A 25,190-nucleotide genomic window follows, 5' to 3' on the forward strand; every position below is an offset into this window, starting at 1 on the left:
CTGTGCCACCAGGGAAGCCCCAGGGAACATTTTTTGCTTTTGTTTTTCTGTAGGGGTACAATATATAAGGAAAGAGAAGCCCAAATGACTTCTTTCTTAACTTAGACAAAAATTCATTGTTTTACAGAAAATGTTGCTGATCTATCTCTAAAATGATTGTTTTTGTCACAGACACCTAAGACACTGTCTCCTCTCTTATGTTTCTGTTAAAGTTATAAAGAATGTGTCAGTAAGTAGGAGCTGCATGTTCTTGAAACATGGATGTCGATATTTGCTGGATTTGAGTGAGGATCGTAATCAGATGACACTCTGGAGACTGTCAAAAACTCTACACTTTCATCAAACAAGATGAGTAATGTTTTACCATAAATAGTGTTTATATGATTAATAGCATTTCTCCAGCAGTTAGGCTTTAGACAGTAAAAATATTTGTTAAACATTAATGGTTTTTCACAGCAGGATTCTGACTAGGTAAATAGATTGTTCTCTTTGCATGTATAATTACATATATGAATTTATATAACCACATCTATACTTTTCCTCACTGTTTAAAATTCACTGTATTAAAATTTTAATAATTTAACAGAATTATCTTGTAAGTCGACAATGTATAAAAGAGTATCAGACCCAGAGAGAACAGTATGTAAAGCTAAGAATGTGTGACCATCATACTCAAAGCATTTATAGTTTACTCTATTAAAAGTTCACAGTAAGAGTAGAAGTTGAGAGGAATTTTTGTAACAACAGAAAAAAATAACGATTAGCAATTTTTATATCCTGGCAACGAAGGTCAATAAAACGTTCCATTAAAATTTACTTATGGCTTCATGAATTTACAATATAGATCTCACCTACCTGAAAGAGCATTTGAGGTAGCTAATTGCAAAAATGAAATATGGAGAAAGCTGGTTTACAGTTCATTCAAAAAGTCTGGGAAATTTAGTGATATTCAAATCAATGACTCAGAATTGTTGAGCTCTCTACAAGATGTCCTTCTATGGTCATAGGGAATGGATTCCAAGAAACCAAATGAATAGTGAAAATTGTAACTATTAAGACAGGAAGACAGAACCCCTCAATAAAGTATCAAATTGTAGAACGTTAAAAAGAAAGCCTAATAATTGCAAATTATGTATGATATTTGCACATTAACTGTTTGCAGCAGTGACTGGAAGATGGTTGGGGACAATAGCAATTATTCTAGACTTTCTCCTAGCAAATATCCCTGCAGTGATAGAAAGAGATCATGGACATGAAGCATATCATATATGCCATATTATATACACACATTTATATACTGATATAAAATAGAATATATTATTATATACCATAATTTATAATATTTTATATTTATATTGTTATCTGTAATATATAGAATATATATCCTACACATTGATATACTATGTATTACATATTATTTATATATTACACTTATTACATATTATCTCTGTATCTCCTTCTTTTTTCCTCAATTACTTCCATTTATAAGACTATATTTCTAAAATTCTGTTCAGTTCCATTATCAATATTATTCCTGGAAGGTCTCCTAGATTTGGGCGTAACTCCTTGGTCTCTAGCACATACACATGCACCCCCACACACAATACTAAATGTACAAAACTAGCCTGAACTAAAGTACTAATATCACCTGGGTATTTGAGTCATTTTCTGTTTCACAATTACAGAACTATTCAGGTATGGCTTCCCCTTTTAAGTAATTATTTCAGTTCTACCTTTTAGTTCAGGAAAAGCACTCAACAGCCAGCTCTATAGTAAACTGTTTTAATCACACTAGGGGAGAGAATCATTCTTGGACTCTAGGGGGTACAGAAAACCACTGGACAGAAAAATATGCTTTCCAAAGTGTCTGTATGTCAGTGGAATGTTGACTATTATCCAGACCATGTTTACCCTCCGTCATTTTATTTTTCAGAATTAAAAAATAAAGTTGCATTTATTTTGCATACTTTTTTTATAACATCTTTATTGGAGTATAATTGCTTTACAATGGTGTGTTCGTTTCTGCTCTATAACAAAGTGAATCAGCTATACATATACATATATCCCCATATCTCCTCCCTCTTGTGTCTCCCTCCCTCTCACCCTCCCTATCCCACCCCTCTAGGTGGTCACAAAGCACTGAGCTGATCTCCCTGTGCTATGCGGCTGCTTCCCACTAGCTATTTATTTTACATTTGGTAGTATATATAAGTCTATGCCACTCGCTCTCTTCATCTCAGCTTACCCTTCCCCCTCCCCGTGTCCTCCAGTCCATTCTCTACGTCTGTGTCTTTATTCCTGTCTTGCCTCTAGGTTCTTCAGAACCTTTTTTTTTTTTTTTTTAGATTCCATATATATGTATTAGCATATGGTATTTGTTTTTCTCTTTCTGACTTACTTCACTCTGTATGACAGACTCTAGGTCCATCCACCTCACTACAAATAACTCAATTTTGTTTATTTTTATGGCTAATATTCCATTGTATATATGGGCTACATCTCTTTATCCATTCATGTGTCAATGGACACTTAGGTTGCTTCCATATCCTGGCTATTGTAAACAGAGCTGCAATGAACATTGTGGTACATGACTCTTTTTGAATTACGGTTTTCTCAGGGTATATGCCCAGTAGTGGGATTGCTGGGTCATATGGTGGGTCCATTTTTTTTTGTCTTTTTCAACTCATCAGTTTTAGAGCTTATACGGGAGCTCAATGAAACCAACATGGGCCTCTGACATGTGTGCTGTGATAAAAACAGTAATTCTCCACTCACTGCAACTAACACTAATTTCTAAAGGGCAGAAAGTGACTTCATTCAGCTTTTTTTTTTTTTAATTCTATAAGAATTCCCATATACAGTTTCTCCTATTGTTAACATCTTACATTAGCATGGCACATTTGCAACAATTAATGAGTTATTACTACCTAAGTCCATAGTTTAGAGTTCAACTCTTTGTGTAGTTCAGTGGGTTTTTACAAATGTATAATGGCATGTATCTCTCATTAGTGTCATATAGAATAGTTTCACTGCCCTAAAGATACCCTGTGATTCACCTATCTTTTCCCCCTCCTCCCGTTTCTCAGTCCCTGGGAACCACTAATCTTTTTACTGTTTCCATAGTTTTTCATTTTCTAAAATATCATATAGTTGGAATCGTAGAGTACATAGCCTTTTCAGATTGGCTTCTTTCAATTAGCAATATGAATTTAAGGTTCTTTTTTGTTGCTTGATAGTTCATTTCTTTTTTTTTTTTTTTGCTGAAAAATAGTCCTTTTTATGTATATACCATGGTTTGTTTGAGCAGTCACCTATTGAAGGACATCTTTTGCTTCCAACTTTTGGCAATTATGAATAAAGCCTCAATAAACATTTGTATGCATGTTTTCTGTGGACACCAGCAATGAATCAGCGTTCTTGTTGCTCCACATCCTTGTCAGAATTTAGTGTTGCTAGTGTTTTGAATTTTAGTCACTCTAATAGATGTGTAATGATATCTCGCTGTTTTAATCTGCAGTCTCCTAATGACATATGATGGGGAGTATCTTTTCATATTCTTATTTGCCATCTTTGGTGAGGTGTCTGTTTATGTCTTTTGCTCATTATTTAATTGAGTTGTTTGTTTTCTTACTGTGGCGTGTTGAGTTACTTTATTTACTTTAGATAGTCATAAATCCCATTACTTTATCATAAGCTTAAATTATCCATTTAGCAATTAAAATAATACTGGAAGAACTTCAGAAGCAAGATATTCATGAAATTTCTAATAAAATATATATTGGCCACCTGCTGGGCATAAATCTTCCTATCTATTAATTGTTTTCAAATTAGAGTGCCAAGTTATAACAAAACAAAAATGTTTATTTATGTTTCTATAAACTTAAATATCTATTTATTAATTTATGAATTCAATTATGACTTAATTTCTTGAAAAGGCTAATTCTAACTTAGCATGTGGTTGCTTCTTTAAATACCTAAGAGCTAGTTCTCTGTAAGAGTGCTATATTCTGGACACCACTGGCTGAATGTAAGTGAGAATCAAGAGAGCTGTAGGGGCTTCCCTGGTGGCACCGTGGTTAAGAATCTGCCTGCCAATGCAGGGGACACGGGTTCGAGCCCTGGTCTGGGAAGATCCCACATGCCGCGAAACAACTAAGCTTGTGAGCCACAATTACTGAGCCTGCGCGTCTGGAGCCTGTGCTCCGCAACGGGAGAGGCCGCGACAGTGAGAGGCCTGCGCACAGCAATGAAGAGTGGCCCCAGCTCGCCGCAACTGGAGAAAGCCCTCACACAGAAACAAAGACCCAACACAGCCAAAAATAAATAAATAAATAAAAAGTTGAACCTTCTTTAAAAAAAAGAGAGCTGTAGCCTTTGAACCCATTCAACAAATTTTAATTAATGGCCTTGTAGGTGTTTGTCACCGTGTTAGACAGTAAGAGCCCAAAGTTGAATCAGCAATGGACACTTTAAGTAGAAGAATAAAACACACAAGTGATTAAGCATAAATTTTAGTAATAAATTGATGAATTTTTAAGAACTTTACTCAAATATGTACTGCCTCATGAAGTCAGCATAGAACATAGTTACATCCCTTCCAATCATATATTTTTAGTCACAGGAGTCCACAAAATACCTTGTTAACATTCTTCTCTTCTAAAAACCATTCTTTAATTATCCAGGAAATTTAGACTCATTTACACTAAAGTGTCTGGGAGCAGGGAAGGTCTGTCATCTGGAGGAGAAATGTTTCCCAACAAGAGGGATATGAACCCTCTTCTGTGGACTTTGCATCTGTTATGGTCTTATACAATTCCAGGGGTGCTCGTCCACTCAGTGACCATGCCAGGTCCAATTCTATGTACTGCCACACCTGAGTGGTGTAACACACTCAGGCTCTTAAGTTACAGTTCTGACAGAGCACAGCACATCACACCGTAAAATGATGTCTGGGTCCCAAAGACCTTCCACCTATAAGTAGTAAACTGATGGTGTCAGCCCTTACCAAGAATCTTCATGCCTTATTTACTTGAAACCATGACATCAACCCAGATTTTTATCCCCCCCAAGTCATGTTATTTTATTTTCTCTTCCCAGCCATGAGATCTAGGATAGGACAATCTCCAGGCCACCCTGTCTCCTTGACTTGAAACTCAGGAAGTACCTAGGGTATGAGGTTCCTCTCTTTCTAGGAGAATCTTAGGCTCCTTATGCAAAGTTCTTACTGCCTACTGGCTTTGTATCCTCATGGTATTGGAGACTTTGGCAAGTAATGAAATCCTAATCCCAGGATTAGTGATTATATGCTCCCTTACTTTACCTTTGCAATAGTAAAAGAAAAAAAAAAAAAGAGGGGTACTGAATTGACTTTCCTGAATACATGTATTTCATCCACAGGAGGAGGATAAGTGGGCAGTTTAAATTTTGAACCACTGTTACCCCACATCAATGGCTATCTTTGATCTCTACCAGGACAGCTACATTATTACACTTATGAAGAATCCATAAAATCTTCACAAGTTTAAAAACCAATTCCCATTTCCATATTTAGAAAATATTTAGTTTGAAAGAGTCTCAGCCGCAGCCTCAGAGGTCAAATGTGAGCTTGGGCTCTGGGACTAAAGGTCACACTTCCTTTAGGCCATCTTCCCATCACCAATGGTGAAGAGGGGGCCTCACACTATAACACACTGGTTCCCATAAGTCTCAATTCTCCCAAAAGTCAAAGTGGTACAGCAAACTATGCCTAAGACTATGCCTCCCAGACCTTGTAATCTCATCATCAAGGATGAAGGGCAAGAATCAAAAGCCTGCCACTCCTGCCATTTAACACAACCTCACCACCCTACCAGTCTTGAACTCACTACAACTAATCTTATTATGTCCTTTATTCCTCTTTATATTGGTTGACACAAGAACCCTCAGTTTCCCAGATTAACTGCTATGTCTCTCACTCTTATATGCATGTCCCTGTAATTCCCATTCCATCACTTTCTAATTCATCAAAATCTTTCATGACACTCTTGAAATATACCTTATCAGAATAACCTCCTATATCCTGATCTTCTTTTCTGAACCTACCCTTCACATTCATGCTCTAATAAAAATCTGGCTTCCCTCCACAAACTCTGCTTCCCACATAGTGATGGTTATTTTTCTTCACACAGTTCTCATACCACAGACCCTAGCGACGGGCACATGGATGCCTTTCTCCCATTGCACATTTAGACCATTCTTTTCTCATTCCGGATGCTCCTAGCTTTATATAAAATATCTTGTACGTATATCACACACTATCTCTCAGTGCTATTATCTGACAACTGAGTAATCATACCCCCTCATTTCTAGTTGTTTTTAGCTTCTGTAAAAATTCATAACATTTTATTGTTTGACAGAAAAGTTCTCTGAAAATTCTTGAACCTGATGTATTCAACGTTCTCCAGAAAACTGACAACTGTTTTCTTGCCATTGTTTTCTTCTTGCCATTGTTTATTCACTCAAATAAACCAAAGATCAGAGTTTGCATCCTTCTTGTGAAAGGGGAAATAACTTCTGAATTTCTCATAAACTTTTTAGCACCTTAGACTACTTACTTGGAATTTTTTAAAATTTCCAATTCATTTCTAAACTCAAATTACTTTATTTTTCAAATGCCTTATTTTTCCTGGTCCTGCCCCCTTCTTGCACAGTTTTTCATTATTTTTTATTTGTTGTCTCCTTTTTTCCCTAATATCACTGAGTGTTCTATTCCTCACTGTCCCCACATCAAATTCTATCTTTCAATCCTGCCAGTTTTTCTCTACCTCTCTTCTCTATATTTATTTCCCTTTTGCAGCATAACACTGTCATTTTTCCAAATCCAAAACTGGCTTATAAAACTTTAATAGTTCCTGATACTTTAAAGTATTTGGCAGTCATTCAGCATATGAGATTATAAAGAGTCAAATGCCAATATCTGAAAGGAGGACAATGTGAAACCCAAGAAAAGGACAAAGAAGGAAAACCAGGGGCATTGAACTAGAGAGTAGAAACAAACATTATCCTGGCCTGACTTAGAAAACAATAAAAGCACTTGTAGAAAATCCACTAACTCCACATAATTCTCATCTCTAAGGACTAAGAAATGATGAGAAGTAATTTAACGACTCTGTTAAGCATGGTAAAAGAAGTTGAATAGTTCCTTATACAGGAAAGATTTATGAAGACTATGGGTTTTCTGCAGGACCAAATGGTTTGAATGATACTCTCAGGGATCAGATATCTGCTAAAGGAACATATATCAGTTTCACTGTATTTTTTTCCTCTATAAAATTATTATATCTCCTATGCTTTCCTATATACTTTCAGTGGGTATTTGTCAGAATAAGACAAGTTCTCTCACAGAAAACGTAAGCCTTATTTATGATAATAAAAACGTGGAGCAGTACAAACAAAACTCGTTTCCCTAGAAAGAAAAATGATTCAATTATTCTTTGAATCATTCACTAAGGACTGAGCTGTCCTATTTTTCCCCTCAGCATTATTCCTCTATGTCAGTGTTTTAGTCCAAAACACACTACAAAGAATGTACTAGAGAAGCTATTAAAAGATATAGTAGCACCCAGAGGTGTGTGGAAAATGAATTATCAACGAAGTTGTACTGGAGATATACCATATCTATCATTTATTCCTTTGGTTAGAGAACTTTTTTGGTTACAGAATATTTTTTGATGATTGTGTGACAATTGTTATTTTTCTTCATTCACTGACATACGGGAAGAAGTAAATTTAGATTAATATCAATTTCTATAATAGGAACCATATTTTAGGAGAAGAAAAAACATGAACATTAAAAAATCTCATAGACATTGTCATGTTAGTACAAATACTAACATGCATCAATTTTGGAAGAATGTGTGTAAACTATTTTCAAATGATTTTTTGTTTGGATGTTCGTTGCTTTATTTTTTATAGTGTGTTCTCCTGATTCAACTCATTTGGCATGCTTTTCCTTAGTACTCTATTTTTCAAGTGCCATAATGTGTCCTTTGTGTTTTTCTTTACCTCATTAACTTTACTTATCCTATTAAAATCTGCCTCTTCATTCATATACACGGCACATTTAGTGCTTATTAGCTAGGACATATGAAAATCCTTTTTAAAATGAGGCCATCGCTTTTTGTACCTCACTTTCCCTAGATTTTCTTTCAAATGCATATTTAAAAAACATTTATTGTCTTGACTATTTATCCATATCTTTAAAAAAAAACATACCTTCATCTTACCGGTTCCTTTATATATTTATGTTATATATGATTTTAACCTTTGCCTGTTGAGGATATTATGCATGATTTTATTTTTAATACCTCATTAAAATGCTGATATTGATGATTAAAAGTTTGATTTGCATTGATTATACAACAAATATTTACTGAATGTCTAATATATTCCAAGCAATTTGCACACTCTTGTGATACAAAAATAAACAAGACATTAAATTCTTGCTTTTAAGGAGCTTATATTCTAGGGGTGCAGGAGCATCAGCAGTAGATATGATAATAAGCATAAAATCAAATGCAAACAAAAGATATTTCTGAAGTATTTTATGAAGAAATTAGAGCATAGTACTAGCATAGAGAATATCTGTGGAAGAAACTGCAGCCTCTCAGAGGAGCAAGGCCAGGAAAAATGAGGCATATTCTGTAAAGTTAGTTGAGTTTTGAAGTGAATTGGGAATTTAAAAATTCTTATTCATAAGAGCAAGATAAGTTTATGGGAAATTTTTAAATTATTTTTCCTTTCTCAAGAAGGGTGCCAATTCCGCCTGAATGAAGTTAAGCCTTGCCCTGGTGGAAGTGACAGGCACTGAAACCAGGAAGTATAAGCTTCCTGAAGGTAGAGTGTGCTTGGCATGTTTAAAAACTAGTAAGAAGGCCAAATATGTGGACAAGAGTGATCAAGTAGATAGTGGTAATAAATGAGGTCAAAGAGATTGCTAGGAAACAGATCATATAATCTCTTAGGCCTTGGGAAGGAGACGAGATGTTTATTTCAGTGTGATTAAAAGATATTGGTGTGTTTAGAATATGGGAGTCACATAATATGATTTATGTTTTATAAAGATAAAACATAAAACATTGCCTGGCTGCTGTGGCAATAGGCAGAGGGAAGGTCAGAGAGAATGGAGGTGTTGCACTCCACAAGAGATATGTTAGTTGCTTAGACAAGAGTTTTGGCAGGAAAGGGTGTAAATGATGGTCAGATACAGAAAGTATATTGAGGGCAGAGTCAACAGGATTTATAAATGGATTGGCTGTTAGATGTGAAAGAAAATATAATCTGTAATGATTCATTGGGTAGATTTGAGCATTTGTGTTAACATGTACCATTTAGAGATGTGGGAAAGTATTTAAGATAAATAGATTTAGGAGGATATATTAAGAATTATGTTTTGGTTATGATAAGTTCAGCTAAGAAATGTCTATTAAACACAAATATGGGGATGTCAAATAGATTGACTAGAAGAGTCTTGAGCTCTAAGATGTGCTATAAGAGCTTTAAATTTAGGAGGAATTATAAAATAGATAATTTTAAAAGTTATAAAATTAGATGAAGTCTGAAAAGGGAGAGATAATATAGAAGAAAAATGACCTTGGGAGTGTATCATCATTTATAGTTTTATGAGAACGGAAGGGGTCATGAAATAAAGTTGGTAACAAAAAGCTAACTAGATAATAAGAAAATCAAATGATGTGGTTGAAACCAAGAACATAAAAAATGGTTCAAGAACTAGTCTGTGGTACACAGACTAGTGTAAGATGTAAGATAATTGTAAGTGTAAGATGAAGATAATGTAAGATGAAGATAATTGTATATTGTGGGTGATTTTGATTAAAGCTATCTTTAGCAATTTTGAAAGTCAAAGATCAATTAGAATGCATTATAGGAAAACTAGAAGATAAAAAGAAGACAAGCAGAATGGATGGATGCTGCTATTGTGTTTATGCTGAAGATGATTATAGCAGGGGAATGATCCAGAAGAGTAGGGGCTGTAAAACTATGACCCACAGACCAAATTAACACCACCATTTGTATTTTGTCAATAAAATGTATTGGAGCACAGTCATGCCCATTCACTTACATACTACATATGGTTGCTTAGCAGAGTTAAATAGTCGCAACAGTGACTATATGGACTGTAAAGCCCAAAATATTTAATATCTGACTCTTTACAAAAAAAAAAAAAGGTTTGCTTACCATTTCAGTAGAAGAGAAAATTGATAATATAAAAGAGAAAGGGTAGTTTCAGGAGATGGGTTGAAAAGAATTAGATTTAGGATATAAGTGGAAGAGTTTATTTCATGTAGAAGCAAAAATATTTTTTCTACTGCAATGTAAAAAAGTAAAAGTGTAGGTATAAATTTAGAAAGTATGGTGTATTTTGTGGTATAAAAATCAAACAAGTCAACCTGAGGATCTTCACTTCTGGCCAAGATGCACTAACAAGGACTGGATTGACTCTTCTGTCTGAAACAACCAAAACACAGGCAAACAACAAAAACAGGTTGGCAAAACAGTAGATAATAGACAATAAAGAATAGTGATCCTTGTGAGATGAGAAACAAATTAGGTAAGCCTTATGATTGCTACAACTTTCTTCTCTGAAAGAGATTTCAGGCCATGGCTCCAGAAAGGGAAATCTTGGTGGAGCCCAGAGAACTCTATAACTTGAGGATACAAACCCAAGAGTCTGAGAAGACCAGGAGTTTGCAGGAAAGAGTACTGAAGAGAAAAGAGCTGTACAACCAGTAAACTCTGGAGATCTTTAGTGAGTTTCTCTCAAGTATTCAGGTGAATAATGACCAATGAATACATGTGAGGGAACTACCCAAGACAGAGGAAAGAAGCATCAAAGGGAATAGAGGTAACAGTACCTCAGTGCACGCAAAAGTGAAAATTGTGGCTTTTCCCACCAGCTGGACTGGAAAACCTCATTATTCATGAGGCAGTGGGTAGACTACTAATGAAGGCCTTACATCAGTAGTGGGGTAAGACTAGACTGAAAACCTCTTTGGTCCCACATAACAAATCTTAAAATGAAGACTTTGAAGATTCAAACTATTTCCAAGTAACTTAGTATTCTAAAACAAAGTTCAAAACTGTCTATAGGAATATAAATTATTCATCACTCAACAAAGTAAAATTTACAATGTCTGATACCCAATTACAAAAGTACCAAGCATGCAAAGGTGCAAGGAAACAGAGCCCGTAATGAAAAGGTAAGTCAATCAAAATTAACCTAGAACTGACAGAGATGTTAGAATTAGTATACAGGGACATAAAAACAAATAAACAGAACACTGAGAACTGTTTTTTCATGTATTTAAAAAGTTAAGTTGTAATATATAAGACAAAAAAGGAACCAAATTAATCTTCTAGAGATGAAAACCACAGTGTATGAGATTAGAGAAACAGAAAGAGAATTTAAAAATACCCACTAGATAGGATTAATAGCAGATTAGACATGGCAGAACTTGAAGATGTAACCGTAGAAACTATCCAAAATAAAATCACAGAGAAAAGATAACTGCAAAAAATAGAGAATCAGTGAACTGTGTGGCAATTTTAAACAGTGTAACCTGTATGAGTCCTCAAAGGATAGGAGAAAGAGATGGAGAAAGAAAAATTACTTGAAGAAGCAGTGGCCAAATACTTTCCAAGCTGCTTTAACATTCAAATATAACTGTATAATTTATTATATTAACAAAATAAACAGGCAAAATGTATGAAATCCCAGTAGACGCAGAAAACGCTTTTAATTAATTTTTACTAGAGTATAATTGCTTTACAATGTTGTGTTAGTTTCTGCCTTACAGCAAAGTGAATCAGTTATACATACATATATATCCACTCTTTTTTAGATTTCCTTCCCATTTAGGTCACCAAAGAGCACTGAGTAGGCTTCCCTGTGCGGTACAGTAGGTTCTCATTAGTTATCTATTTTATACATAGTAGTGTATATATGTCAATCCCAAACTCCCAATTCATCCCACACCCCCTTCCCACCTTGGTATCCATAAGTTTATTCTCTACATCGATGTCTCTATATATGCTTTGCAAGTAAGTTCATCTGTACCATTCTTCTAGATTCCACATATAAGCAATATCATGCGATATTTTTCTCTTTCTGACTTACTTCACTCTTTATGACAGTCTTTAGGTCTATCCACGTCTCTGCAAATGGCACTATTTCATTCCTTTTTAGGGCTCAGTAATATTCCATTGTATATATGCACCGCATCGTCTTTATCCACTCCTCTGTTGTTGGACATTTAGGTTGCTTCCACGTCCTGGCTATTGTAAATAGTGCTGCAATGAACACTGGGGTGCATGTATTTTTTGAACTATGGTTTTGTCCAGGTATATGCCCAGAACTGGGATTGCTGGGTCATATGGTAGTTCTAGTTTTAGTTTTTTAAGGAACCTCCATACTGTTCTCCATAGTGGCTGTACCAATTTACATTCCCACCAACACTGCAAGAGGGTTCCCTTTCCCCCACATCCTCTCCAGCATTTACTGTTTGTAGATATTTTTAACGATGGCCATTCTGACTGGTGTGAGGTGATACCTCATTGTAGTTTTGATTTGCATCTCTCTAATAATTAGTAATGTTGAGCATCTTTTCATGTGATTGTTGGCCATTTGTTTGTTTTCTTTGGAGAAATGTCTATTTAGGTCTTCTGCCCATTTTTGGATTGGGTTGTTTGGTTTTTTTGATATTGAGCTGCATGCGTTGTTTGTATATTTTGGAGATTAATCCTTTGTCAGTTGCTTCGTTTGCAAATATTTTCTCCCATTCTGAGGGTGGTCTTGTCATCTCGTTTGTGGTTTTCTTTGCTGTGCAAAAGCTTTTAAGTTTCATTAGGCCCCATATATTTTTGGTTTTATTTTCATTACTCTAGGAGGTGGGTCAAAAAAGATCTTGCTGTGATTTATGTCAAAGAGTGTTCTTCCTCTGTGTTCCTCTAAGAGTTTTATAGTGTCCGGTCTTACATTTAGGTCTCGAATCCATTTTGAGTTTATTTTTGTGGATGGTGTTAGGCAGTGTTCTAATTTCATTCTTTTACATGCAGCTGTCCAGTTTTCCCAGCACCACTTATTGAAGAGACTGTCTTTTCTCCATTGTATATTCTTGCCTCCTTTGTCAAAGATTAGGTGACCATAGGTGTGTGGGCTTATTTCTGGGCTTTCTATCCTGTTCCATTGATCTATATGTCTGTTTTTATGCCAGTACCATACTGTCTTGATTACTGTAGCTTTGTAGTATAGTCTGAAGTCAGGGAGCCTGATACCTTCAGCTCCATTTTTGTGTTTCAAGATTGCTTTGGTTATTCGGGGTCTTTTGTGTTTCCATACAAATTGTAAATTTTTTTGTTCTAATTCTGTGAAAAATGTCATTGGTAATTTGTTAGGGATTGCACTGAATCTATAGATTGCTTTGGGCAGTATAGTCATTTTCACAATATTGATTCTTCCAATCCAAGAACATGGTATTTCTCTCCATCTGTTTGTGTTGTCTTTGATTTCTTTCATCAGTATCCTATAGTTTTCTGAGTACAGGTCTTTTGTCTCCTTAGGTAGGTTTATTCCTAGGTATTTTATTCTTTTTGTTGCTATGGTAAATGGGATTGTTTCCTTAATTTCTCTTTCTTGTTAGTGTATATGAATGCAAGAGATTTCTGTGCATTAATTTTATTCATTGTTAGTGTATATGAATGCAAGAGATTTCTGTGCATTAATTTCGTATCCTACAACTTTACCAAATTCATTGATTACCTCTATTAGTTTTCTGGTGGCATCTTTATGATTTTCTATGTATAGTATCATGTCATCTGCAAACAGTGACAGTTTTACCTCTTCTTTTCCAATTTGGATTCCTTTTATTTCTTTTCCTTCTCTGATTGCCATGGCTAGGACTTCCAAAACTATGTTGAATAATAGTGGTAAGAGTGGACATCCTTGTCTTGTTCCTGATCTTTTTTTCATCACTGAGAATGATGTTTGCTGTGGGTTTGTCGTATATGGCCTTTATTATGTTGAGGTAGGTTGCCTCCATACCCACTTTCTGGAGAGTTTTTATTGTAAATGGGTGTTGAATTTTGTCAAAAGCTTAGAAAAAGCATTTGATAGAATCCAATATCCACTTCTAATTTTTAAAAAAAAGTCTCTCAGAGAACTAGCAGTTTTGTTAAATTACTTTTTGTTAATTTTGTTAATTGTTAAATTTTTAAAGAATGAGTGTTTAACCCCTTAGATTAGCAATGAGACAAATCTGTCTATTCTCCCTACTTCTATCCAACATTGTACTCAATGTTTTAGCTAGGGAAATAAGGCAAGAAAATGAAATAAAGTTCTACAAAATTGCATATAAAGAAGTACATATATCTTTATTTGAAGACAACATGATTGTCCATATAGAAAACTTGACAGAATCTATAAAAAAGCTACTACTACTAAAAATTAACAAAGCAGTAGAATGTAAGATCAATACCAAAATCAAGCACATTTCTATATACTATCTACAAACAAATGGAAAGAGAAATTAACATAAAATACCACTTAACACAGTATCAGAATTATTAAACACTTAGAGATAAACCTGACAAAATATTTGAAGGAATCATATACTGAAAATTAAAAAAAGACCAAAATAAAGGGAGATGTATATTGTGTTAATTAGTTCAGCAGAGTATGGTATTAAGTGAGCTTGATTTATAGGAGTTTAAAATCAGAAAAAGGAAGCATTACATATAAATTGGGAGGTAGTGCATGTATGGTGATGACAGAATATAGACTATAACTCTATGTATAAGTGGATGGAGTGGAGAGGAAGAAATTATCTTTAAAAGTGCCATGGTCAAGTATGTGAGTTTAGTGTTGGAGAGATCATCTACTATGTCTTGAATCTGACAAGAATGATAAGAGAAAGAGTAGAGAAGAAGACAGTGACCCATGAAGGAGCACAACTGGGAGATTCTTAGATGACAATAAGGGGAAGATAAAGTATATGAAATCTGACTACACACACTTCGAAAATGTGGAAATTTTAAAAGAAGGAAAATGAGACATTTGATGGAAAGGGCAGTAGGGAACCAGGAAGATTCCTACCCATCAGCATGTACTAGAGATACAGAAGGTATGGGAGAAAGAATGGCCTCCACTTACAAAGGCTGCAGGGATAACTATACAGAACCTGGTTTTATCTAGAGAAAGAAGATGGAAAGATCCACAGAAAAGTAAAATCCAATGCAGTTTATGATTTGGATATTATTTTTAGTTTATGTTTATAAGTACCAATCTAAGTAAGTTTATGTTTATAAGTACCAATCTACATTGTTCTTTGTATCAAATGAAACAATAGATATAAATACACCAGTACTGCCTAAGACAACGTAAGTACTTAAGTTCCCTTCTGTACTCCCAACTCTTCTTTGCTCTTTATTATTTAATTCTATATTTCTTCTCTTTCCAATTAGTTTTATCTGTAAAACAACCTCAGAAAACATTACTGATAAAACTTATGAACTATCTCTCTTCCTAAAATTTTAGTAGTGGTAAGGTAGCTGAATTAATATCCAATAATAAAATCTTAACATTATTTTCATTTTATCAAGGTATATCTCTAATCAAAATTAAACTTACCAAATTCTACTACTCCAAAATGGTGACAACTCCATAATACTGTTTAATTGCATTCATAATTAATTCACAATACTGTTTAATTATATTCATAGAAATTCATCACCTAGGATACTGACTGCTGAAACTTGTAGCATGACTTTATTTAAAACATTGAACTGTCATTTTCAGAAATCAACATTTGCCAAAGATGCTATCATCTAACTTATATTCTTTACATGCACTACATATTCTTATTTCTTGGATTAAAGTTTTGGTGGCAACTTCCTTCTCATATTTCAACATATATATTTGAAGAATGACAGATAGCTAATCTCAGTTATATTTTTAGTATCATTACAAATGGCATAGCAAAGTAATCTCTTCTAGTTTCCTTAACTATTTTATAAAGTGGAAACAATCTTTAAAGTCTAATTCAAATTTTAGCCTAATTCCATTGACTAAATTACTTTATTTTATATAGATAGGAAAAAACTTTTACTTCACAGTTATTGAGAAATTTAAATGACATGAAATATGTCAGTCTAACATATAATAGGCATTCAATATTCTTAGTATTTTTTTAGTTTCAAAACAAAGAATTTCTAAATCTGAGTCTGTGACCTATGTGAGAGATTCAGTGGTAATACTAAAATATCTTATATTTTAATCTTACTGAAAGAAATAAGATATACATACACAAATCTGTTCATAAATGATGTTAGTATCTGTTTTTGTATGGACTAATTTTTTTGAAGCAAGACCTCATAAAATAGGTTGAATGCAAGTAGATTTATTGGATAAAATCCTTTAATATGGAATAAAGTAGTATGATACCATGAACTCTAATATTATCTGGTGATACTGCCCTAGAAAACATCTAAGCATCTTTATGAGTTACTGTGGACAGTTTTGACTCTATTAGAAGTGTACAGCTGACAGGGAGTGCCAGCCATCTTTAAGCATAATCAGAAAGGATCACTTCTACAGTCAATCAACAAAATATTTTGATCATCTTATCCTTTGAATTGTATTATATATGCAGAATTTTCATTAGTAGATGTATGAAGAAAAACTTTCACAGTAAAATATATCTATATCAAAAAATATACTGGTCAATCATTAAAATGTATTTTGGTTTCAGCATCTTGAAGGATTATGGTGACATTACCTCTGATAGGGAACACTAGAGAAAAAGCTCCTTTGTGGAGATGGTGAACTTTGATAAGTTGATTCTAAGGTGTCTTATAGTCATCAAGATAGACATCTAGGAAAAGTTATTGAGAACTTTCCTGTGGGTATACATATTTGAGTGTTAATCCCTCACTCCCAAAAAACGTAATTGAATCTTTAGGAATTAACTGATCCATCACTTTTTCAGCATGTGTATTTATTTAATAAAGCCTCAATTTTTCATTGAATAAAGCATTTTTGTTATGCAATTTTGATCTATTAATTTATTCTTGTCTGATTATCACATTGCTTGTATTCTTTTAAATCTAAAATATAATTTAAAATTAATAATATGAGGTAGGGTTCTTTTCCTCCAATTACATTCCTGAACTTCCTTTTATATATTCAGTTATTTTCTTCTTAAAGATAAATTTTGAAAGTTTTTGACAAGTTCAAAAACAGATTTGGTGGAATATTGATTTTGTGTGTATTACAGCTGTAAATTTAATTATGGAGAATTGATATCTTCATAACTTTTAGCTTTCCCTTCCAGAAATATATATCTTTTCTGTTTATCCAAACCTGAAATTACCTCTCTCACTAAAAATATATTTTTATGTGGCAGGTACGATTACTTTTATTGCTATACACACACCCATTTTTCTATTTGGGGGGATTTAAAAATTATATATTATATTCTATTAAAATGTGATATATAACTATTAATAATTTTAAATGCATATATTTTTATTTTCTAGGCACTTCATATTCGTGTGAATACTCAGAGCCTTTAGTAGAATCTTCAGACATTTCCATATTCTAAAAGCACATTTTGCAAATAAAGAAAATCCTGACACTTCCTGTGATGTTGGAAGTGGAGTGTGGGAAAAAACATGTATGTTATAATGGAATGGACAAAATTCAGAAAAAAATGTGGAGTGAGAAAAACAAAATTTTTTTTTTGAGGAGAAAAGAGTAATAAAAAGTTTAATTTTTCATGAAAAGGAGCCAATAGAAAAGGAAGGGAACAACATGATGATTAATTAGATAATGCAAGGTGCTAGAGAAGGCAAACAGATCGAGCAGAGAGGGTACAGTTCTCTGGAAGTGACAGAGAGGAACAGATGGAATAAAAAGATAGCAATCTTTACAAATAAATTTGTAGATGTTGTTGCAGAAATGTGAGGAAGTTCTTGATTGATGGCTACTTTTTTCTCAGTGCAAGAGGAAATGTAGCTGTTATTTTCCTTACTAAATCAACATTTCTGTTTTTTTAGAACAGTGATTTTTATAAAGGTGGATTTATATTAGACTCTATCTTGGTAACTTTATAGAATAACACAATGCAATATTGTGTTTTCAGACTTTTTTTTTTAAACAGGCTTTAAAAGTCTTGCACAAGTACTAGCATTAAAATGATTTGAGCAGTTTGATTTTTAAAGTACCTAAACATCAATGGAATTGAAAAGTTTGTCAGCCCTATTTATATTCCATCGACTCTTGGACAATTTGTCAATGTCAGAATTTGCACACTGTATTCACAGTTGTCTCTGTGCCATTATGCTTTTAAAGATTACATTATGTTACAGTGTATTCAATTCCCTCAAGCAAGAAATAGGATGGCTTCCTATAGGTAAAAATATTTATTTTTACTTTCAAACTGATCATTTCTGCCTTCTGTTCTTACCTTTTACTGGTTTTCAATTGTATATGTGGTGTTAAAAAATGAATCACAATTTTTAGCCTGTATATAAAGTAGAATGTGGACGCAAATAGAGTTTGCTGAAACTTCATTGTTAATTGAACACTGACATTTGATAGAATTTTACTACTTTTATATTGATCGCCAATGGCCATGAGAGCTTATCCTCAAGAAATAACGTAACATTTCACAGAGAAAAAAAGGAGAAAAAGAAAATAATCATTCTTTTGGGTACATTTGGACAATATTGGTACCATAATGCCAGGAAGGAGACCAACTGGTCTTCTTATTGGTACCATAACGTTATTGGTACCATAATGCAGGGAAGGAGGATTTTTATTATATGAAATGTAATCTGAGACAGGAAAAACTAATTCAAGGGTGACAAAAAATATGAAGCCTCTTTACTTCCTAATCTTTCAGATTGCTACGTTATCTGGTAAGCGTTTAGCTAGGAAGAGGCAAATATCTGGGAATGAAACTGTTTTGTATTACTAATATTCTGGAGTTTAACCTAATTTCAAATAAACAAAATAGTTAAGATCTTTCTAGTCACTTATTTATTAATTTATCTCCTTCTCAATGTGATTGTAATTAAAGGGTGAAAGGAGTTATCTGACCAAAGATATAATAGACAAAAATGAAAAAAAAAAAAGACCTATAACAATAGCAATGAAAAATTAGAAATTTATAAATCATTATTCTAAGAAAGCTACACTAAAATTTTTATATAATTATCCACACTACACTGTATAAATCAAGTGGATTTGGCCACTATGAGATCACTTGTTCATTTTCAACCTGATGGATCGGTTCACCACTAAATTGTACACCTAAAATTTACCAGCTCCTCCATCATTACTATACCAAGACTATGAGCCACAAGGCTTTATTATGATAAATATTTTAGAAGAATTAGAAATTAATTAGAAATTAAAGCTTTGCTTTGATGAACTTCTCTATCTATGGAAATTAGAGCACTTAATTTATAGACTATTTAATATCAATTCATAGGTTAAAAATAAGGGAAATTAACTATCAGGAGAGATGTTTTCCAGGAGTTCAGATCATTTTATTCCATCATATCTTCAATAGTTTTATAAACGGAATGACTGAAGTATATTTTTGAAGGACTGATTTGACAAAAGTATAAAATATGGATTGGAAAAGAGAAAGAATCTCAAAACAGATGCATCAACTTTAATAAAAACATACTTTGCCTAAATAACAAAGCGTAATAGAAACATAGATACTATTTACATTTACAAATAAACTTCAAAAACTTAAAAAAAACTTAACCCAAAATGTACAAAACTTGTATGAGGATTATTACTAAACTCTAATAAGAATTAAAAAGAAGGCTTAAATAAATATGGAATTATTCAGATACAGGTGAAGATAGAAATTCTCCCTAGTTAAACATAGTGGAAGTTGTCTTCAAAAACTTCACTTACTCACATCCCCTTACTAAATGACATTTCCCATTCCCTTGCTGAATGCTTGAAGCTGTTGATCTGAAACAAATAGACTGCCAGATATTTCTTCAGCAAAGATGAGTTTATTCGGGATCAGAAGAGAACTGCAATTAGGGGTCTGTAATCGTGGAGGGCCACATGCAAGTCCCCACATAGCAAGGGAAGGAGAAAGCTTTTACAGAGAGGAAAAGTCAGTTGGGAGGGCTATAGTAAGCAGAGTCCATGGCTTTTCACTGGCTGGGTCCTTTCCAGGAAGAAGAGTCTTTCTCCTTCTCCCTTCCTGTCTGGCTGTCATTGCTGCAGGGCATCCTCCTTCTAGTCTCCCAACTCTATTTAATTGAGGCTTTGCTTTAATTTTTCACAAAGCTATTTGGGTAATTTTCAATATGTCCCTGTACTTCCTATAAATAAAGTCCAATGCTTACAGAGTCAGTTATGTTTGTTCATAAATCTGTGTCAGTTCTGTGTATGTTCATCTTATTATATTTAATATCATATTTACTATATGCATTATAACAGCATGCAAACTATTATAAATGGAATCAATATAAGATTACATAATTTAATTATTTGTAAAGAAAATGTGTACATTATTTACATAAAATGACAGAGTTTTATTTCTATGGAAAATAAATTTGAGTTTCTTAGATTTAATAAAAGTACATTCCTATACTGTTACTGTCAGAATAAGTGTGGCTGAGACAACAGTAATAGTAGAGAAATAAAACATAAAATACAGGAAAAAAATCCTACAATCTTATATTTGAAATAGTGTGAACTCAGGATTCATTTTTCTTTCTTTCAAAAAAAAAAAGTATTTTCAGGCTTCGCCCACTACCAAGTCCTAAAAGTAAAAACAACCCAGTAACAATGAGTAACCCTAGTGACCAGATTGGGATCTTTAAAAGCGTTTATGACTAAAAGGATCCAGGGCTCCTTAGAAAATGACCAAGGGCAGGTAAAGATCAAGAAATTTACAAGAAAGGATATCATGTGTGCATTAAAAATAAAAATTAAAATTATAATCAGTATCTCTGACATATCTACCACTGGAGTTTTATCCCCAGAGCATGGGATTAAAGTGTAGACACTGTGAACAATCTATCAAGTTAAGTTCTGTGTGAATTAGTGTTAAAATAGAACTTCATAACAAAGCTAACAAAGCAAAAGTTAAATAAATAGAAATAGATTGTTAGCATGTTCTGAAATAACCTAAAGGATTCCAGGAATTTGATGGAAAACTTATCTGATGAGAGAAAATTGTCTATTTTAGTTTATTTTCGTCTCTCCTTTAGGCACAAGAGAGGAGGAAACTTAAATAAGCTTCGTATTGTCTTCCTGAGTAGTTTCTGTAACAGGCCTGTGCACATAGGTTATCAAGTAGAGGTAAGCATCATTCCTCCAATTTTACGTCATTTAATATTTTTTTTGCCCAGAAAAATAACTATTAAATAGATCTGGTGCTTTCCAGTACCAGGTCACTATTAAGTAGGGCCACTCCCAGCTCTTTTGTTCTCTCATAATCTATGGTTCCTCTGTGTTCTTCACATGCTCCTTCTATTGTTTCCATGTTTTAATGAGGCTGCATAATTTTTATTGTTTTTAATACATATCTTTAAATATATTTTCATAGATTTGCCTTTATCTCTAATTTTATGAACTTTGAATTAAAGTAATTTAAAGATGGCAGTTTGTCAAATGGATTTATTTATTGTACTCTACTTTCTTCCAAAACAGATATAGTATCACCATTGCATGTATTTTCCTTGGGAGTTCTCCATTTGCTATTATGCATGGGAAATGTTTCCCTTTTCTCAGATCAGAAAAAATATTCAACTTGATTTTCCACTACTTTATTCATCCCTTTCATGTAAATTATTAATCAATCTGTAATATATTTTAGAATATGCCATGTAATTGGCTACTTCTTTACATATTAAAAATAATTAGATGTTCCAATGTTATTTATGGAATAAATGTTCTTTCTGATGTAGCTAATAATGTACATTGCTTACAAATAAAATTTGGATATATAAATTGTGTCTATTTCTGGGATATCTAATCAGAGCCATTGATCTACCAATTGAATCTTGTGCAAGAAAAAAAAACTATTTAATTATTGAACATTTATGGTATGTTTAATACCAATTTGGGCAAGTCCCTTCTTATATTAGTTTTCTATTCCATGTCCCAAATTACCACAAACATAGAAGCTTAATTTATTATCTCACAGTTCTGTGGGACATATGCTTGGGCATGGCCTAACTGGGTGCCCTGCTGAGGGTTTCACACCACTGAAATCAAGGCTTTGGCCAGCTACATTCTCATCTGGTGGCTGGACTAGGGAGGAATCCATTTCACAGCTCATATATATTGTTGGTAAGTATCCAGTTCCTCATGGTTATGAGATTCAGTTCCCATTTTTTTGATTACTGTAGGTCAGGTGGCTCTCAGGTCCTAGAGGGTGCCCTCAAGTCCAAACCACACAGCCCATACACAATGCGCCATTTCGTTTTTTTCAAGATCAGCAGAAGAAGCTCTGACTTCAAAACTCTCTCTTCAGGAAGGACCCAATACCTCTTTTAAGGGCACACAAAAAGAAATATTAAGCTCAGTTTGCTTGATGGTAGTATACATTTTTTCTAAGTAGTGCCCTCAGTATCAATGAATTATGTTTAAATATGTGGAGATTTCCCATAGTAGGCTGAATAATAGACACCATAAGATATCAGCTCCTAATCTGTAGAACCAGTAAACGTTACCTTATAATAGAAAATTACAATCAATAATTATAGGAGTGAAATCATATCATATTCACAACTCCCACCTACACTCAAGGGGAAGATATTATACAGAATGTACATATCAGGGGTTAGAAATCTTGGAGGTCATCTTAGAATGCTGCCTATTCCATTTCACATTTTTTATTCACTCAGAAGTATTTATAGAATATTATGTGGAAGATATTTTGGTAAGACATAATCCCCATCCTTACAGCAAATTTATGGTCTAATCTTATTCCAGATGTTTTGAGCTAGTCTTCTCAGTTTTACTCTCAAATAAATATAAAATCCTTTGTAAATTCTTGATTGGATTTTGATTTTCATTGTATTAAACCTTTTCATTTAGAAAGGTTATGGTATGTTGTCTTGTCATACAGAAATATGGTTTTGTTTTACCATTGTAAAGTTAAATCCATTTTTTTCTAAATCAATTGAACCATAATTTTGAAGAGGGACAAACCTAAAGTCTAGATACATGAGGCAGGTATTAGTTTTTTGTAGTTGTTGTCGCAAACAACCACAAAATTGTTGTTAAACAACAGAAATGTATTGTCTCACAATTCTAGAAACCAATGACTTACATAAAGATAGCAGCCAGGTTTATGACCCTAGACATGGGATTAAAAGATTTATTTATGGAGAAAACACCTGTAGAGTAGTAAAGACAAAATTTAATACGATTCCTGAATAGCCAAGCGTCACCAGGAAAAGCCACTAACATATAAGATGAAGAGCAATATAAATAAAGAGAAAACAGGGACTTGAAAGAGAGTAAAGAGTGAATGATAAAAACCTCAAACAAAAGGAGTAAAGTACATGAGACAGAGGAAGATCATGAAATAAGAGCAAAAGACTATAAAAATGACCATTCATACAACCAAAAAAAAAAAAAAATCTTTACAAATAAATAAATAAATTGACAGAAGAATTGAAAAGATATGGTTGAGATACCATTAAACATTAAAAATGAGAGAGATGAAATGACTAAGAAATAACAGTCAAACTGTAGGCTCAGTCTAGGCATTGCAACATGTAAACAACAGGAATTCTAAAAACTGGTGACACTGAAAGTGACAGTGCTGTATACTGGTTTCATATCATTTCAATCCACTTGTTATGACTTAAGTTGTCTTAATCCACCTGTTTATGAGAAAGACAAAAATAAAAAAACCTTCTTTTCGTAAGTTTTTTTGACATAATGAAGTAAACTGGGTCAGGATGTCATCATCTCATCTGTTGTCACTGATAAGCACTTAGCAGCTCAGGTGCTGAGGGGCTCCTCTGGGGTCTTACTAATAAAAACAGATATAGAAGCAACTATGGTGAGGGGACATTTACACCACAAATACTGAGAGTTTGTGAGGGGTATCCAAGAGTTTCCTTCAGGGCTAAGCTACCCTTGACTGATCTAGCTCTCTGAAGATCTTGAGACACTTGCTCCTGCCATGGCCAGGCTACTCTTAGTTGGCAGTGGTGTTAAACTGTGCAACAGTCTCAGGAAGACTGTTCCTACCTGGGTGAGGCACTCCTCATAGGCAATGTTCCTACCTGGGTGAGGCACTCCTCATAGGCAATGGCACAAACAGGTCCCTGGAATGATAATCCCTGGAGCAGTCTAGCCTGCCCTCTGATCCCTGTTGCCTTCCTTTCCTAGCAACATGCTCTAGCAACAAGGAACCCTTATTTTTGTGCTGGAGAAACTAAACTTGTATAAAGGGTACAGCTCAACTTAATTTGGACTTTATTTTTGTCATTGCCCCTTACCTGGAACTTCTTCCCACCCCCTCCCCTAAGTAATTTATCATTTGTTTGCAATGTTTTATTTCTTTACTATGTTATTAAGGATATTACCCTATATGCTACTAGCTTGTGAAATTATTATAAATCCCACAGCAAACCTGTCTGTGTTAAATAAACTATTGGCAAAGGCAATCTCAGCCTCTGAGCATAGCCAGCCCCCAAACAAAATAGGCAGCAAGTATATTAAACAGACAGAAATTTTCAAGAACTGATGGACAGTGTGCTTACCACAATGGAAAATCACTTTATTTAGAGATTTCAAAAAATTCAAGAAAAATCTGAGCTAAAAGCATCCAGGGATTTAAGAAAAAAGTCATACTAAAGACAGAATGGCACTGGACTTATCAAATGGCAACAATGAAACCTAGAAGAAAATATAAAAATGACCGAAAACCTGAGAAAAATGAAGTCCAATCAAGAATTCTATACAAAACCAAAATGAGGATAAATGAATCACTTTCACACATGCAAAATATTAATTTTTCTATGTGATGTTCTTCAAGAAACTACTGAAATATATTTTCTATCAAAACAAGTTAGTAAAGCCAAGAAGTCTAAATATTAAAACCTAGGAAAAGGAGAGAAACCATGAGAATCCC

General features: G+C 33.7%; 2 long non-coding RNA genes across 2 annotated transcripts in view; one reads left to right on the forward strand and one right to left on the reverse strand.

Moving 5' to 3' along the window:
• LOC309662153 overlaps positions 1 to 25,190 on the forward strand; it is a 303,043-nt gene that overhangs the window by 159,683 nt on the left and 118,170 nt on the right. The gene's annotated exons all lie outside the window — the stretch shown is intronic.
• LOC309662145 overlaps positions 1 to 25,190 on the reverse strand; it is a 97,716-nt gene that overhangs the window by 268 nt on the left and 72,258 nt on the right. The window lies entirely within an intron of this gene.

Source organism: Balaenoptera physalus (assembly GCF_965194825.1).
Source record: "Balaenoptera physalus genome assembly, chromosome: 5".
NCBI lineage: Eukaryota > Metazoa > Chordata > Mammalia > Artiodactyla > Balaenopteridae > Balaenoptera > Balaenoptera physalus.